General features: G+C 41.0%; 1 protein-coding gene across 1 annotated transcript in view; it reads left to right on the top strand.

Moving 5' to 3' along the window:
• TMEFF1 (transmembrane protein with EGF like and two follistatin like domains 1) overlaps positions 1-16,142 on the top strand; it is a 128,035-nt gene that overhangs the window by 35,195 nt on the left and 76,698 nt on the right. The gene's annotated exons all lie outside the window — the stretch shown is intronic.

The raw sequence follows: 16,142 nt of genomic DNA, 5'->3' as shown, positions 1-16,142 counted from the left end.
ATGAGTGTCTGCGTGCTAGTGCTTGGGAAGGTGATGGATGTGGCTCAAAAAACTGAGCAACTATGAGAAAAAGGCCAGAGGGGATTGCCAGAGAAATGCAGTGTTCAGTTAAGCAATTAACATTCACTAAACAAGAAGAGAAGAGAGCATTTATAAAACCATTCTGTGAATTTGCAATCTGAAGTTTGTGATTTTTACCAGTCAGTATTTAAAGACAATGCTTTGAAGGTTAAATCTCAACCTTAAAACAGCACTGAAATTCAAAAGCTGTGTGAAAAAAAAAGGCAGATTTTAATATGTTTTCCATATCTTCCTGAATCTTCTTCTGATGTGGTTTTTTTTTTTTTTTTTAATCCCCATAGATAGTTTAACGACAGCTTAATAAAGTTACAAGTGTTTGAAATCTCTTCTACATGCCAGCTGAGTTTTGTAGTGTGCTCCTGAGCATGCTGCTCTGCACCCTACCTGCGCTGAACCTCAGCCGGAGGACCACTTCGTACTCTTATTGCTCACTTTCTTAATAAATAAAGGAACAGAGAGGGTGTGTGCAGAATCCAAATCTTACCATGATACTGGGAAATTTTATCAATCTTTTTCCATTGTAGGAAAAGGGCGGTAGGTACATAGATACTAAATTTCAGGGCAAGTGATATGCTTTTTATTGAATACAATAGCAATGCAGTAAAAGCAGAACGCACAACAATAAACGCTGAAAATAATGATAGTTTAAAATCAAGTTACTCTTGTTCACACCAGCACTCACAGGCTTTCAAAGTGTTGTGGTATTTTTTATCTATTAAGGTGGGTTGTATCTATTTATTTAGCTGTAAACTTGCTTAAATGTTTGGTGTTATTTTAAAAATGCAGCTTCCCATTAAATAATGGGGAAAAAAAAATAAGGATGTAAAATGTAGACATTTATTTTGGCCTGGGAGAGTAGAAAAAAAAGGTAAAACCTCAACCATTTTAATGCTTATGCTATTAAGGATCGTGCCCTTTGACACAGAGCCATGAAATACTGAACAAATGACACATTTACACCCACTCCTTCCACCCTCTGGGATGGGGACACAGTTGCTCTCTGACCTCCCACCAACCCAGCCCCCTCTTCCTGGTCACCACCACCTTTCTTTCGAAACCCCTCATCACTTTCCCACCCACCCATCCCTATGTAGCCTTTCTGTGACCTCTCATCCATCAAAATCCCTGACACCTTACTCTTGGCCCCATCCTTCCCCTCACTGCTCCCAACTCCCTTAGTTTGCTTCTTGTCTCATTTCTGCCCAGTCTGTCTTTAACCCTGGGCTACCGTTTTCCTCCTGTTCAAAGCATTGAGTTCTGGCTCGTGCCTGGCATGTATGTCAGCCACGTGCCTCCACAGAAGAAATCTCAGGACCACCCAGGCACCCATTGCTGAAAATATTTTCTTGCTTCTTTGGCTTTCTTCTGTCACAGCTTGTCTTCTGCACACTCAGGTCATATGTCTGTGTGCCTTTCTACAAAGCAGGCACCAGTTCCTTCTGTCCTCAAAAAAACCCCTTGCCCTCCACACAAACAGTCCTGTTCCAAGTCCTTTTGAACTCTGATACCCTGATGGTTGCTTCAACTTTCCCCTCTTATTTTGTTCAAATACACCATTTTTCTGCATCCTTGTTTGTGAAATTCTCTCACTGAGGTTTCTAATGATCTGATCGAATAACCTGAAGTAAGCTCTGAACCTGCCATCATTTACTTCACTGCGATAGCTTTGACTTACTGTAATGCATGCCTTTGCTTAAAAAAAAAAAAAGTGTTTTCAGAGTATGGCCTATTCCCCTCCTTTCCTTTCCTTTCCTTTCCTTTCCTTTCCTTTCCTTTCCTTTCCTTTCCTTTCCTTTCCTTTCCTTTCCTTTCCTTTCCTTTCCTTTCCTTTCCTTTCCTTTCCTTTCCTTTCCTTTCCTTTCCTTTCCTTTCCTTTCCTTTCCTTTCCTTTCCTTTCCTTTCCTTTCCTTTCCTTTCCTTTCCTTTCCTTTCCCTTTCCCTTTCCCTTTCCCTTTCCCTTTCCCTTTCCCTTTCCCTTTCCCTTTCCCTTTCCCTTTCCCTTTCCCTTTCCCTTTCCCTTTCCCTTTCCCTTTCCCTTTCCCTTTCCCTTTCCCTTTCCCTTTCCCTTTCCCTCCCCTCCCCTCCCCTCCCCTCCTCCCTCCGCCTCTTTCCCCTTCCCTTCCCTTCCCTTCCCTTCCCTTCCCTTCCCTTCCCTTCCCTTCCCTTCCCTTCCCTTCCCTTCCCTTCCCTTCCCTTCCCTTCCCTTCCCTTCCCTTCCCTTCCCTTCCCTTCCCTTCCCTTCCCTGCAGTATCTTTTGCTCATTTATCCCTCTGCCTCCAAACAGCTGTATGGGATCATTACATGCTGCTGGACTCAGGGTCAGACTTGCTCACGCAGTATGCTCCCTCTCTGCTCAGTTTGCTTTCTTTCTCAACAAATATCCTTCCTCTTACCTCTTTTTCATATTATGTCTTTTATTGCTGTTCTCCGGTGCTTTCTGCTGATGCTCTTTCTTGAAATGACAACAGTAGACAGCACATCTGTATGGGTGAACAGTAAAACTTTGTGAATGGGCTTCTTGTAGCATTCCCTGGGAGCCTGCATGGGCAGCCCATCATATATATCTATATATATCTATATCTATCTATATCTATATCATCTATCTAGGTCTATTCAGACTTTGTGCGGGTGTAGGCTAATCTTTATTGTTACTCTCTCTTAAGCACAAACTCCTCCCCAAATCTAATTTCAGGAAGCACAATGAGGTTCTTTTTCTCTCCTGCTAGTGTTATATCTGCAACTCTGCATCATTACCACCACCTCTGTGACCCGCATATTTAGAGTCTGTTTAAATCCTGATAATTACTCCTGAAAAAACATTTATCCTGGCTGGCCTTTTGTTGCTATTGCAAAAAAAAAAAAGATCTATGTATTGCCTCCCATTTTGCTTATCACTGCTGACACATCCATCTCCTACTTCAAGCCCCGTGAAAGGCAGCCACCAAAATCCCCTTTCTTGCCTGTCACGATGACCTTATTACCTCCCTCTCTGAATCCTTGTGCTGACACATTTGGCTGCCTCTAGTTCAAATTTCTTATTCTTTTGTTTTCAGGCCTCCCATAACTCTTACCCTTGTCAAGAGGGTTCCTTTTTCATTTTATCCTGCTCCCATCTCTTTCTGCTCAGACACTGCTGCCACTCGCACTCTTCTTTCTCCTTCTCACCCAGCCCTCTCCCCTTGACCCAGGCTGCAAGTGCCTTGACTTTGTTGTCCTTGGTTATATCTATTCATAAGAAGCCTTGCTGCTTTTTTGCACAAACAAAGGAAGAAAGATTTCTTTTTTTTTCCTGTGTTTCCTCTCATGCCCTGTCTGGAGGCACCTCACGGGCTTGCCCAGGTCACCTTGTCTATCATTCATCTGCAACTGCTTGGCAGGTCCTTGTGGTCAAGGTGTGCTGGGAGCTTTGGGGAGGGAAATCTCTTCTCTGCACTTTGAGGTCTCTCCGAGGTACTCAGACAAATTGAAATGAGTTTTAATAATTAATCATGGCAATTTGGGCTCAGAGATGTCAGGGGTTATTTTGGCTGCAGAGTATTTGGTTGTCCCTAGGATGAAACTGATTTCCTCTCTATCTGCACTGAGTTCTGGCCCAGGACAGCACTGCCACATCTGAATAGTATTTCCTGAGTTGTAGCCTTTTATTTCAGTGATGAATGGCTTCCTGCACATTTTGAAGTAGGCTAGTTGTGTTGTATATTTATAGTTTGTTCTGTTTGCATTTACAAATCAGAGTTCAGTTATGGTTGATCCTTGAGGTCCCTTCCAACCTGGTATTCTGTTCTATGATTCTATGATTATGTTGAGCTAAAATAAATTAATATTTTTATATTCTTCTGTTTTATTATGCTTTTTGGTCACATTATATTTATCTGTGTGTGCAGAATTCAGTGTCTTAACACCCTCAAGTACTTCCTAATGTATTTGGCCTTTTTTAACAAATAAGTGAAAGTCACAGAGGAATCTCCTGAGTTTCCTGAAGCTTCTCTATTATCCCTCTTCACTAAAGGTGTCCAGAAGTTACCTGCAATTTCAGTGTTTTGCTGGTAACTACTCTCATCTTTTTGCTGCCTGAGAGGCATGATGTAAGGATATATTGAGCTGTATTTTCCACTTTATATCTGCAAATCCCACAGTGTGTGGCTTGCAGAGGAGAAGGCTTGGCAGAACTGCTGCAAGGTGGGTGCCTGTGCCTTGGCACATCTGGCACAGCCAGAGAGTTGGCTGTGGCCGTACGCAAGCAGCTTGGGCAGTGTGTTTGTCCACTGGACGGAGAAAGCCCCGGCATGTTTTAATGTGCCATAGCATCTGGCTACCTAGTGGCAGACACCAAAGCTGGCCAAATCTTGGCTTTCAGATATGGTCATCATGTTTGCAGTCCAGGGGAAAAGCATCATCTGAGCTCAGTGGGGCATCTGAATCTTCAAAATTGTTAATGTTTTAAATTTCTAATATTACATTATCATGTTCCTGCTTTATCAAATGCAACTTTACTCCTTTGGTTTAGTTTTTATCTGTACTGAAAGACCTGATTTAAGGGACCTCAATGATAAGTTGCACAGGATCATGTTGAAAACTCAGTTTTACAGTGGTAATGGAGTTTGTCTGAGACAAAATGGCATTCAGTATTACATATTGATGAGCCACTGTTTTTCTTGATTTATATTTTTTTTTATGCTTTGCCAAAGGATTTAAAAAACTCCAATGTTATTGCTCTGTGGATATTGTCCAGTTTTGGAGAGCTAAGAAAAAACAGTCATTCTAAAAGAGTTCCTTGATGAAATTAATATTAAGTGCTGGCATAAGTGAGGCTTTTTGCTATACACTTTTTTTTTCATTTTTTTGAAATGAAGTTTGCAATAATTACTAATTTTCTAATTGCCTTTACCTCTTGGAAAAATATTTTTCTATCAATGACTTGGGATTTTTAAGATAGCAATCGTGCTCTGCCACTTTACAGTCAACTTTTGTATTGTTTCCCTCCTTATTTATTCAGTCATAATTTCTTGCTGGTGTTTCTTCCCCCTTCACAGCAGCAGTATATTTACAAAAGCCCTTTTGTTCTCTGTAATCACTTTAGCTAGCATTAAATCATTCTTCTTTTCTGCTGCCCTTATCTTTTCTCTGCAAGGCTTAACCACTGTAGCTTGCTTTCATTTTTCCCTCCTTCTCTGCTTGCCTTTGCACCTGGATCTGTGAACAATTCCTATGGAAAGTGTATTAGTTATCTCCCACCCCTCTTTTCTGACACTGTTGTTTCCTGCTCCTTACCTCAGGTTTGCATTCAAAATTTTCCAGCCTTCTTCCCTGCTACTAGATTTGAGCATTCCTCGCCTCATAGTGACTTACAATAACACTTACTCTTTGAAAACTGATTTTCATCTACAAAGTCCTTTGTAAAAATTGATTGATGAATAGTAAACCATTCTCTGAAGGTGTTCTCTTATCAAATCCTGAGCAATCTGTGGCCCTGCTCCCTGCTGTGAAGAGGTGAAGTAGCTCATGAATATTGTCCTCAGTGCTTTCTTCTCTCAGTAAGGTCCATCCTTAATCCTCAGGGAAGACCTAGGTGCAACCTGAGTTCAGGGTGAGCAACTGAACAAAAATTTAAGAGAAACTCGGTCTCTTTCAGGCAAAAGTGTCCCTTAAAAGCTCGAAGTTGCTTCTGTAGCCAGAAATAAGTGCAAATAACAAAATGAGATGGAGATAAATGTTCAAATAATTTACCTGCTTCTGTAGGTTTTGATTGAGCTTTGAAGTAAATGTCTTGCGCATTGATTATTTGCTTTTTAATGATCTTATCAAGAATGCCTTTTAGAGATGAAGAAATGCTTTTGAATGAGGATATGAATGGGCACAAATAGATCCTCTCCAGTATGAATACCTGCCATTCAGACAGGATGAATTGCTTTTCAGAATTGTGTGGTTTCTCTGATCAGTTACTACAGTGAGGAGCAGCCAAGAATACCAATAAAAAGGCAGACTTTCTGGGAGCAAGTCAGCAGTACTCTGCCTGTGGTTAACTTCCCAACCCTCTCTGCCTTTCAGAGGCACTGAGCAGCAGAAGGGCCTTCTCCTGCGTCTCCTTCTGTACTGCTTTTGTTTTGAACATTCTGCATAGAAAGTCTTAAAATAAACCAGAAATAGCTAGCAGCTTTGGAGAAGTGAAGGTAAAATCACTTGTTCTCGCTAGAGCCTGCAGAGATTTGGGTTTGTTGTTTTTCTTCCTTGCTGCAGATTTGATATTTCTTGACAGCATAGGTTTCAGCTGGAAAATGGTTTATTAGCTAAATTAAAACCTTTTTGCAAACAGGCCACCACTCTGAAGAAAGCTTCCATCTCCCCAGAGAGGACAGGAAGCTGAGGCAGCCCTCTAAAGACAATAAGGGTTCATCCCACTGCTGGAGAGACAGAGAAGCTCTCAGCTGAGGATGTCCCATTGAAAGTTGGCATCTGAGCTTAGAAATGGCTTCCTGGTTCAAAGTGAATCCCCAAGTTGCGTCTACTTGCTCTGTGCTTAGATTTACATCATTGGGTGGTTTTGGTGAACATGCACTGGAGTCAGATAAGGATTGCACGCACCCTGCTCCAGGTGCTGATGGGAATTCAGGAATTCAGCCCCGAGCTAGTCTGAGGTGGTGCCTCCAGAGAACATGTGGTGGGGCATCAAGATCAAATGTTTCGTTTTGCAGTTCCTGCTGTTGTGCTACTCTGGAAGTCTGAAATTTAGGACAGTCTTATCTAATAAAATGGGACTGGGCACTAGCCATGATTTCTAGGGTTCTGAACTTGTAAGAGAGTCATTTTGATTCCAGTGTGCTTTACCACCTGTCTTTGCTGTGTCTGGTGTTTGTGGATTTGGAAGAACAGGTTTAATATGAGGAAAGTTGTAGATGGGTTTGGCAACCCAGACTCAGAAGTAGTGCTATATGTAGATAAGACAGGATTGTTCAGTGCTTTTGGGCCAATCTGTAGGCTGCAGGTTTGTGATATTGTCACATTTCAGTTGAGGGCAGCAGGTACTTTTGCTGCAATTTCTGGCCTGGAACAAGTGGTTGGGCTTCTGGCAGGAGAGACAGGGCATTTTGTGTAGCAAGTGCTCTTTGAGACATGGGATGACTGTCACATTTTCTGTGTGAGATAACAAGTTCATTTTTCAGCATGAACTATTTCCACTGTTTTTCACTGGCTCTCACTGTCAGTATGAGGGCTCTAACATATTTCAGGACCTCTTCAGTGGTTTTTCCACAATCCATTGCTGAAGCCTGCCTACTGTTAGATATTGAAAATGATGACAAGTAGCTCTCACATAGGGTGCTTAGTTTGGTAGCAATTGGAACAACTGGCCTGCTTGCTACTTAGCAAAAAAATTTAAGTATCTTGGTATTACAGCAGAAACCTGATATTTTAACATAGGTGGTACCATCTCAGGATACCTACCTGCATTTAAGGTACTGCGCAAAAAACAGGTGGTACTTGTGGGAATCTCATGCTTTATCTTTCAGCCCACGCAGATCTCCCAGATACCCCCTAGCACAGGGGGTGCAAAAGGAATTGTGGGTTTTGCATTGTTGAAATTTGCTGTTTGATATTGGAATACATTCTTACATAAATGTGGTTATGTTATACATCATTTTAATGAGCTTTTCTCACTTTATGTTTGTTTTGTTTTTTCTACTGACTTATTACTTGCTGTTTGTTTTATATTTATTTTAGACTATGGAAACTATGTTAGACAAAAAGCAAATTGGAGCGATTTTCTTATTCAGGTTCAAAATGGGTCGTAAAGCAGTGGAGACAACTCACAACATCAACAACACATTTGGCCCAGGAATTGCTAACGAATGTACAGTGCAGTGTTGGTTCAAGAAGTTTTGCAAAGGAGACGAGAGCCTTGAAGATAAGAAGTGTAGTGGCTGCCCATTGGAAGTTGACAATGACCAATGGAGAGCAATCCTTGCAGCTGATCCTCTTGCAACTACATGAGCAGTTGCTGAAGAACTCAAGGTTGACCATTCTGTGGTTGTTCAGAATTTGAAGCAAATTAGAAAGGCGAAAAAGCTCAGTAAGTGGGTGTCTTGTGAGCTGACCAAAAATAAAAAAATATCGTTGTTTTGAATTGTCACCTTCTCTTATTCTACGCAACAACAATGAGCCATTTCTTGATTGGGTTGTGATGTGTAACAAAAAGTGGATTTTATATGACAGCCGGCTGTGACCAGCTCAGTGGTTGGACCGAGAAGAACCTCCAAAGCACTTCCCAAAGCCAAACTTGCACCAAAAAAATGTCATGATTCACTGTGGTAGTCTGCTGCTGGTCTGATCCGCTCCAGCTTTCTGAATCCTGGTGAAGCCCTTACATCTGAGAAGTATGCTCAGCAAATTGATGAGATACATCGAAAATTGCAATGCCTGCAGCCAACATTGGTCAACAAAAAAGGCCCAAGTCTTCTGCACGATGATGCCCGACTGCACATCGCTCAACCACCTCTTCAAAAGTTGAACGAATTGGGCTACAAAGTTTTGCCTCATGCATCGTATTCCCCAGACCTCTTGGCAACTGACTACTGCTTCTTCAAGCATCTCGACAACGTTTTGTGGGGAAAACACTTCCACAATCTGAAGGATGGAGAAAATTCTTTCCAAGAGTACACTGAATCCCAAAACATGGATTTTTATGCTACAGGAATAAACCAACTTATTTCCCATTGACAAAAACGTGTTGATTGTAATGGTTCCTATTTTGATTAATAAAGATGTGTTTGAGCCTAGTTATAATGATTTAAAATTCATGGTCCAAAACCACAATTACTTTTGCACCAACCTAACAAAATGGCACTAGAAGCCAGTGGTTCGGCAGCTAAACCTCTGGTCCAGCATGCTGTCATGGGAGCTGGTGGTGAAAACCAGCTCCAGAATCTCTCAGCTGCACTGGGGAAAGGAAGGTGTTGCAGGGTAACACAGGGATTTATGAGATGAGCATTAAGGTGACCGTATTACAGGAGAAAATGAGTGATTTTTTTTTCTAAGATTCTGTTCCATATTAGATGAAACATTTGGCAAAGGTGTTGCATGAATCACCGGGGGGATGTTGTTTATCTTTGAATTGCCCAGACATTACATAGTTGTGCCTCTTTCTAGCTTTGGTCATTCATTGGAAGTGGATCACACACAGCTTGGTAGTAGCATGATATCCCCTGTATGTACTGTTGTTCTGTTACAGTATATCAAGACTTTATAAGCTGAAATAAAGTTTATGGCATCATAATAAGACACAGTATTTCTTTGCTAAGAGAACAGATGGTGGTTTCTCAAAGGAAACACATCAGTAACTTTGCCTGCTCATGGAGGCTCGCTGCCTTTGCCTCTCCATCTCAGAGCTCTGTTCAGATCGACAGGGAGGTCAGAGCTTAGTCTGGGAATTGAAAAGTTTTCTTGCTGGGACTGTGAGTGAGGGAGGCGATGCTAAAGGTGGTAGCAGATGGAGCATGTATCTAAGTGAGTACTTGGCATGCCCTGGTTCAGCTAGCTATTTCACAAGACCATCCTTGTATGCATTGCAAATGTGCTGGGGACTGCAGAGCACACCTGTGCAAGGGCACCTGGGCATGACACCTCCACTGGTTCAAGCAGTGAAGCTTTTAAATTCACATGCTCTTCTAGGTGCAAATCAAAACGCTTTTGTTTCAATCACAGTGGAAGTCCTGAAAAAGAACATCTTGCAGAAAGCACTGGTTTTGATTATCTTTATCGCTTTATGTGTCTTTCATAGTTTGATTTCGAGAGTGCAAGAAAGCTAGCTTAGTTTAGTGGAATACCACTGGGTTTCGATTATGTTTGCTGGAAATGAGGTGGAGGGGGACCTAGTTTTGCAACAGAAAATTCCACAGGTTTTGCTGCAATTAAATGTACATATAAGTTAATGTGTTTTTTTGTAAATCAAGTTTCCAGACACTGTGTAAGAAAGAGAGAGGGAGAGAGAAATAAAGACTTCTCTAATAATGGCTTCTCTACCTCACTTATTTTGATGGTGGTTTTCAAATTTGTCTACCTATTTTAGACCCCCAGAATGCATAATTAAGATCCCTGCATGTCTGCATAGCCAAAAAACTAGTCATATTTCAGGGAACCGAATGCTTTCATGGATACTGTTCACATTCAGCATCAGAAATAGCATTTTAAGTATCAGCCTACTGCCTCAAGGTGCTTCTTTCTTTCTCTGCATTTCTCTCCATGTGTACCTGTGAAAGCCAGCTCTGCCCTTTACAAAGTCATTTTATTGTGGCTTCCAGTTCATCAGCTACTGGGAATAAACAGACTAGCTAATATCCCTTTTGCCTTACAAGTGGGAGACAGAACAAACCAACTAATAAGGGGGCACAGAATCAGAGAATAAGGAGGCAAAAGCGATGAGAGAAAAAACGTATTTCTAGCCCTTACTGAAAAATCTCATGCAAATGTGACAGAAGGAAGAGGAAAAGAACCAAACTGGACCTTTAAAGAAAGGAATTATGCAGATACATATCTCGATTTTCACAAGTGTTATTAATTTTTTTAATTAAAATAGATCTTGTAAAATATGCAAGATTTACAGTTCTCTTAAGAACAGTGTGATCAAATGACAGCAATTCTTTCCCTACTTTAAGATCTCCACAGAGCTCAGCAATAATGTATTTTCTCAATTTGAAAGCTTTTAATGTCTTATCTCAAAGATCAACTATGGTCAGCTGGAAAAAAAAAATCAAAGAAAGCTTAAAATAAGGATGAAGTGACATGAATTTACTTAAATTTTCTTATGAGCTCTGCTTGCAAATACTATTTCTCATTGTAATGATAATATTTTCCTGAAAGAAAACGTTTCACTGCTACGACAATATTTGTAATATCATCTGATGCCATATCAAGATAGCTAAAAACCATGAGCAATTTCAACAGGAATAGGAAATATGCTATTGGACTGTGAAAAGGAAGAAAACAAATCAAAACCAATTGAGATATCTTAAAAGCAACTTCTCACAAAGCCTGTTTTAACAGAAAGCAAGGGAAAATGTTAAGTATATCTACATCATGATGGGTACCCTTACCTACGTGAACAGAGAAGACTTATTTCCAACGTTAATTCAAAAATCTTACCCCAGTTCAGAAAATTAACAGAGAGGGAGTCTAACTTTTAAACACATCAGTATTTTGCACTGAAGTCCATAAACACATTTATCTGTGTGTGCTGAGCCTGGAACAGCCTGAGGACTGAATCTTAATTCTTGGCACAGAGCTGGGGGACTCTGAGTTACAAGAAGCGGAAACTGCCCTTGATCTAGACAAAGGGACTTAAAAACTATGAAAAAAATACTAAAAAAGTAGAAAAGAGGGAAAAGAAAGTGTTCATGCTTTCCAGAAAAGTAATTATATGACTTTTATTGTTATTCCCAACTGTGAGCACGTGTTCTTTGAAGGTGGACCAAGCAGACTGCAACTTGTGAGCTGCTATCCAGGTTTGTCCAGAAGCTGAGCAAGACCTTAGTGTCTCAGGTTTGGGATCTTTCAACCCAGCTGTCAAGGCTGTTGTTCAGGATGAAGAAGAGTCACACAGCACCTCCCACCCTCCCACCCTCTTCTGTGGGGCTCAGGGGACTTGCATATGGCAGCCAAGCAGGGAGGGCACTTTGCTCTTTCTTTCCCATCACCTGTGAGTGAGATGGGCTGAAGCACAATAGACTATACAGTCTTCTCAGTCACAGTGGCTCATCCTAAGAACAGATCAGGAGGACTTTGGGCTATGAATATGATTAGGGGCCTAGAGCATCCTTTCTTATGAGGAGAAACTGAGAAAGCTGGGTCTGTTCAGCCTGGAGAAGAGAAGGCTGAGGGGATCTCATCAATGTTCATCAATATCTCAAGGGTGGGTGACAAGAGGATGGGATGAGACTCTTTTCAGTGGTTCCAAATGACAGCATGAGGGGCAACGGGCACAGACTGTAGCATAGGAGGTTCCATGTGAATATGAGGAGAAACTGATTTACTTTGAGGGTGCCAAGAGCACTGGAACAGGCTGCCAAGAGAGGCTGTGGAGTCTCCTTCTCTGGAGACATTCAAGACCCAGTTGAACACATTCCTGTGCGATCTGTTCTGGGTGAACCTGCTTTAGCAGGTGAGTTGGACTAGATGATCTCCAGAGGTCCCTTCCAACCCAAACCATTCTGTGATTCTGTGACCATGAATTGAGCATGCCTGGAAACACCAGGGGACTCAGAGCAGGTTTGGGACATATTGTTGACCACAATCACAAGACTACTGCACCAAAACCAGGGAAGCGCCTCCACAGACATAAAGGCAACCAACAAATCAGGTTGTTTCCTGTTTTTTTTGTTCATCGAGCATGAATCAGCCTAAGTGGTGCCAAATGCACCACAAAATACAAGATTTGAAAAGCACTGACGATACCCCCCCTTATTTGATATCATAAAGCATCATCTGTGGTTTGCTTTGCTCCTCATCCTGTGTCCCACAGCCTCGTGGATGTAAATAGGCAAATGCTGGGTGAGGAGGTGGATCCATCATGGCAAGAAGGCGACTGAGTGGTTTGGGTGGTTCACTGTTTTATAATAACATCTGATACACAGACACAATGCAAATGTGCGCTGTTGACAGAAATGGCCAGCTGGCAGCGTATGTGTCTGCCTCTGATATTTTAAATTTAGGATGTCTACTTCTCTATCCTTATTCATGGACATGATGATGAATTTTTCAGAGCCCCTGATTGTTTAATATAATCTGTTTACTACAAAACATCTGATAGCTATTATAGAAAATGTCAGATAATTTATGTTCCATTTTTCCATCCCAAGAAAAAAAAAAACCAAACATTTTATATCAAGAAACATTTCAATAGCTTATAGAAAAATGGACAAAATGCACAAATGTCAGATGCACAGCCCTGAGCAATGGGGACATGAGCTTAATAAAATTCTAGTTGCATTTGCTAATGCCTGATAATTGGCATGATAATAGAAGATTACAGATACGGGTATTGTTTGTATTCTAACCCCATTTTCTGTGATTTTCACACTGCAAAGGCTATTCCAAAAATGATATCCTTTTGGTACTCAGATTAGTTTTATAAATAAATTGAGATTTGGGAACGACACTTCAAATTAGCACAAAGATAATGTTCTAGGGGAGCTGTATAAAATGGATACTGGAAAATCTATTGCATTTTTAATCCGATTATAGTAATTTACCCGAGATAAGAAAGAAGCATCTCTTTCACTTTTCTGTACTTATTACAGGGCAAATTTTCTATTGTAAACTATAAAGATTTATTTTCTAGTCTTATGATGATGGCAAAAATATTTACTTGCTTTTAGAATAAAAAAGTAAGCTCTAAGAATGCTTTTCTAATTAAGAGACACAATATAAAATAGCATAATACTCGAATGATGGGATTTTATATAAAAAGACATTACTACGTTCCTCTCTATGAGTTTGTGGGTTTTTTTTTACAGATAAACATGAGTAAAAATCCCTGATGAGTTTCATTAAAGTTTTATAGACATGCAGTTGTTTCAATTTAACCCTTCTGTTTGTATTTTCAGAGGAACAGAACACTAAAACCAAACCAAAATATTAGTGCTTTGTGTATTTGTGAAAGAAAAGAAATTGTTATTTGAAGGCAGTTCTTTCAGATGAGTCAGTTAGATGTGAATAGAAATGAAAAGCTACAGTTTAAAAGCATTTTGTGCATTATACTTTTTGAAAAAGGGAAGGAGCCTGTGCCTTTGACAAAACAATTTGTAGGGAGGCAGATTTTCCATGGCTTCAGTTATTGTGCTCCAGGAGCAACAAAGAGGCAGCCAGTGTCCTCTTTGTCAGTTCAGGGGCTTCCAGTCTCTGTGTGTGGCAAAGCGCTATCAGCAGCACTCACAAATATTTCATAAGCTAAGAAAGATCAGCTGAGGCTCAAGTGAAAGGAATTTCTTCTTTTCAAAATCATTGACATCACACACAATACATATATGAACAAAAGAGTGATTTATTATCAGCAAAATCAATACATTTTTTAAACTCCTTTATTTGGGAGTCTGACTGCCTTACCCAGACCTGTATGTTCCTGCGAAAATGTTACCTTTGCTCTAGGCTTCTTGCTTTATAAACATAGAGTGAGGAATTCTGCTCTGTTTTCACAACAGCTTTGTATACATCTTTGTCCTGGAGAGCCAAGGGAGAATTTCCCTTTAGCTTGTAGTCCTTTAGCTCTTTCTGAAGCCTTATGGGTTGCCACAGTTTTCTTCCACTGCAATCACCGAAACACTGCACTTAGAAACCTGCTTTATATTGATTAGTGGTGGTTTCCGTTAGCGTTCTCTAGATTTAAACCCAAGAAATTCCCTATTTTCTCTCCACACCCGACACAACTTATTTTTCATAATTAAGCAAAGGAAAAATGCTTTTTTAAAGAAGTCTTGATATCACAGTCACAATGAAGGCAACTTAAGTCTTGTCCTTCAAGTGCTGAGGTTTCTATCTTCCTTCATGTATTATTTACAGTGCTTTGGCTGGCCTACTTCTACTCTTGTTGGAAATTACCCAGAAAAAAGCTTTATAATGCTCTGCTGATGGAAGAATTGGCAAGCTCTTTCTCCATTAAATGTAGCCAACAGAATATTCTTAATCAGAATTTAAGTTTCTCTTGTGACAAGTGTTTAGAAGAACATTTCGAAAGTTTTTGCTACAACTCCTTAATCACAGTGTTTGGTAGTACTGATGTTGCCTATGCTCTCCTGTGTGTTTCTAGGAGAAGCAGGACAGCAAACTGTGAGGCACCTACTAGTTTAATCGTCCTTAGTTCCCTGTTTTGTGACTCATTTCATGCAAATGGAAATTCATGGCAGCTGCCTGACTGCAACCAGTACCACCATCTCTCTGTCAGCCCTTTCTTCATCAGGTTCTCTTCACTCCTTCTATTTTACCATGTTCTTCCTCCAGGGCCTCTCTCCTGGCCCTCCCTCCGTCATGGGAAACACAGGGATAACCTCATCCCCACGACTTCATAGTATCATATCATAGAGTCATGGAATCATTTGGGTTGGAAGGGACCTTCAAAGGTCATCTGGTCCAACCCCCCTGCAATGAGCAGGGACATCTTCAACTAGATCAGGTTGCTCAGAGCCCCGTTCAGCCTGGCCTGGAATGTCTCCAGGGATGGGGCATCTACCACCGCTCTGGGCAACCTGTGCTGGTGTTTCACCACCCTCATTGTAAACAATTTCTTCCTCCTGTCTGATCTGAATGTCTCATCTTTGAGTTTAAAACCATTGCCTCTTGTCCTGTTGTAACATGCCCCGCTAAAAAGTCTGTCCCCATCTTTCTTTTCAGGCCCCTTTCAAGTACTGAAGGCTGCACTAAGGTCTCCCTGGAGCCTTCTCCAGGCTGAACAACCCCAGCTTTCTCAGCCTGTCCTAACAGGAGAGGTGTTCCAGCTCTCTGACCATTTTTGTGGCCTCCTCTGGACCCTCTCCAACAGGTCCATGTATGTCATATACTGAGGGCACCAGAGCTGGACATGATACCCCAGTACTTTTTTGTCTCATTGTCAAAAGTTCTTTGTCTTTCAGTCTGTAAATTGTATATGGGTTTGAAAAGTGACCTACACTATGTTGAAAAAGAGCCTTAGGGTGGAGCATCCCTGAGCAACCTGGCTTCTGTGCAAGCCTACAAACAGCAGTGGTGAATAATTATTACTGATGATGGTGGCAGCAATGACTATTTGTGTCTGTAGTTAGGGTGTGGGAGTGACTGGTAGTTCCCAATCCGTAAAACTGGAAGAAAACTGAACAAATTACAGAGGGCCAGGGTACTTCGTGGCTTGTTTCCTAGTGATGCCGATCAAGCAAAGTTAAATACTGATAATGGCATAGTAACTTCTAGTTATCTAAAATAACTTTGCTTTGGTGAGACTGAACAATACCTATATCCTAATGTCTTTGGAAAAAAGGCATGGGAATGGTAAAACTCAGTTTTAGCATCTGAACATGTCAGAGTTAGCTAGAAGCTACCTTATGTC

The sequence above is a fragment of the Streptopelia decaocto genome (genome assembly GCF_964273445.1).
Source record: "Streptopelia decaocto genome assembly, chromosome: 2".
In the NCBI taxonomy this organism is placed as follows: Eukaryota; Metazoa; Chordata; class Aves; order Columbiformes; family Columbidae; genus Streptopelia; species Streptopelia decaocto.
Note: the sequence above shows the minus strand (reverse complement) of the source record. Positions and strands in the feature narration are given on the sequence as shown.